Here is a 3,063-nt window from a genome sequence, read left to right on the forward strand (position 1 = left end):
GCATACAAATCAAATACTGGAAAACCAGCTTCAACAGCGCCGGCGATTCCTATAAAACAGGAACCGGCCAATAATATAAGAAGGGGACAAGGATTTTTCCGAGGTCGAGGACGCGGGGGACGTGGAGGATACACCCAAGTATCAAGTAGTGAGGGAAGCGGCAATAACCGTAGGTGTTATAATTGCGACGCAACAAATTTTACCCTTGACCACATAGCAAACTGTTCTGCAAAGGGAGCAACATGGAACTCGTGCCGAAAACTGGGACACTTTGAACGAACATGCCGAGGAATTAGGAGGGGTACTAACCAATGGAGAGGACGAGGACGAGTCGGCTTAGTCAGAGATGAAAATGAGCACCATCAGAGCACGCAGAATGTTAATGATTTGATAGAAGATCCAGTGTCGTGGGTGAACCAGCAGGGAAGCGGGGCAAATGAATCTATGACGTCAGAATCGGACAATTACATGGTAATGTCAATAAAAAGGAAGAAGAATGAAACTGAACTGAAGATCCCTGGGGCCCGAGTCCAGGTTGAGGTGTCAGGAAAGAAGAAAAGAAGATGTGGTTGTGGATAGATAGCGGATCCCCAGTGACGATTTTCAGCATAACGGACCTAAATACAACATTAGGTAAAGCGAATCTTCAGCTACAATCTTCAAAAGATGAATGTTTTTGGATTATAATAACAAACGAATAAACATACTGGGAAAGGTGGCAGTGATGATGTCGTTGAACGGTTGGGCAGCACCAGCACAAGTGTCAGTATTATCCGGAAATCATTAGTCAATCCTGGGGCGTGATCTGATGGGCACCCTAGGCCTCGAGTTAGTGCAAAGGAAGAAAGTGATGGGAATCACAGGGGAAGGGAGCAGTCAAGAAGAGGAGGAATATGACGAATTGCAAACATATTTCTGTAAGTTGTACCCAAATATATTTACTAGAATAGGGAAGATCTGGAACGCGAAAGTAAGAGCTGAATTTTTCGAAAATTTGAAACCCATACAACAAAAAGGGCTCAGGGTGCCTATCAGTCTACAAGACAAGGTAGATAAAGAAACTCATCGGCTGATAAACGAAGGTCATATCGTAAATTACAAGAGTGCTCGGATAAGTATTTCGTCTCTCCTATAGTGATTACTGGAAAAAAAAGACGGAAGTATCAAATAAACACTGGAATCAAGAGAATTGAACAAGCAGGTACACAAGAATAAGTACCAAATGCCGAATTTTGCGAACTAGTAGACGGAATAAGTCAGATTATTGCTGAAAGAAAAGCGGGGAATGTACAACGTTGGACTTCCCATATGCGTACGGACAAGTTTCATTAAAACAAAAGACAAGCGAGCAATGCAATTTTTTACTGGTCGTCGGAAATCCACGAGAACTTATCGTTTTAAAAACGGATTTTACGGGCTTACGTCAATGCCGGCGGAATTCCAAAAAGTCATTGATAATTTACTTCAGGAATTCCCTCAAGCTGACGCGTTCGTCGACGATATTTTCATTGCTTCAAAAAAAACTAAGATCGAGAACATTGCTTTAGTGGAAAAGATATTGAAAAAACTGGACGTTTCTAATGTCACGTTAAAATTACGAAAATGTGAATTTGCTAAAACCGAGTGCGAGTGGCTCGGATATCGGATCGGGGAAAATGGCATCGCGCCTCTAGTTAGAAAAACACAAGCGATAGAGGACCTGAAAACCCCAAAATCTCGAAAACAGTTGAAGTCTTTAATGGGTTCAATGCACAGTTTACACAAATTTTTGCCTAACTCGCGGAAGTAAGCGCACCATTAGGACCATTACTAAGTCAAAATAACGATTTTGTCTGGACGCCCGTTTGCGAAAATGCGTTCCAACAACTAAAGTCGCTCGTGGAAAACATTGTCGAATTACGACATTTCGACATTTACCGTGAAAGTAGAATTATTTGTGATGCTAGTCACGATGGCCTAGGGGCCGTATTAGAACAGTATTGCGCCTCCGGCTGGCATCCGATTTCGTTTGCATCCAGTTATCTTAATCCGGCTTAGAAAAAACACTCTACCAATGAATTAGAATTACTCGCGGTAGTGTGGGCCACGGAACATTTTCAAAATTATACATATGGCCGGTATTTCACGTTTATATCGGATCACAAGGCACTACTTTTATTGTTAAATTCTTCACCGAGGGGAAATAAAATGTTTTCAGCCAATTAACTCAATGGTACGATCGACTAGTGCCATATGACTTTAAAGTTGAACATAGACAGGGGTCAAAAATGGGAAAGGCAGACTATTTGTCTCGGTTTCCGTCCGCAGAGGCACCTGAGACAAGTCATTATGATGAAAGTTTTACAGTAGCGAAAATAAAAATGATAAACACAGCATTGAAGCCTGAGGATCAAATGAAGCCTAGGGGTCGGAAAGTGAATAAAATAAGGCCAAAACCGACGGTAGAGGGCGATCAGTCATGTTCCGACACAACGAAAACAGTTCCATCCAATGGGAATGAAAGAAAAGATGAATATGCAAATATTCACCATGAGCACAAACACTCAACAGAGGGCGTGTTTACATGCAACCGGTGGTTAACCAATCAGAATCGAGATATTTGCATACCGGCGAAAATATGCAAATACTGAAGAAAGAAATTCAAACGTTGTTCACAATACGTAAATTCCAGTTGCAAGCCTTCAATTTTGAGTAATATGAGTAATTTAAATTATAAAAACATGATTCATTTGCCTGAAAAAAATGACCCACCAACTTCCGCCATTGTTAACACATCGACCAACTCTGGAGATGTAAACCTCAACGTTGTACTTAATTGGTTAAATCAACCACCCAGTGTCATTTCGGATTCAGATATTGAACTAATACCACCTGAAAAACTTGCTAAAAAACAGACTAATTCTCAAAAATTAAACACGATCATCTCGTTTCCGCACCAGATCCCCGGGTTATCCTACCCACTTGTACAGAACGACAAATGGTTTTACTCTATAGTGCCATCAGACAGTAAAATCGTTAAATAGATTGAACACCCGGAGGTCCTGAGTTTGAAATTGATAGAAG

Source organism: Symsagittifera roscoffensis, chromosome 7 (assembly GCF_963678635.1).
Source record: "Symsagittifera roscoffensis chromosome 7, txSymRosc1.1, whole genome shotgun sequence".
NCBI lineage: Eukaryota > Metazoa > Xenacoelomorpha > Acoela > Convolutidae > Symsagittifera > Symsagittifera roscoffensis.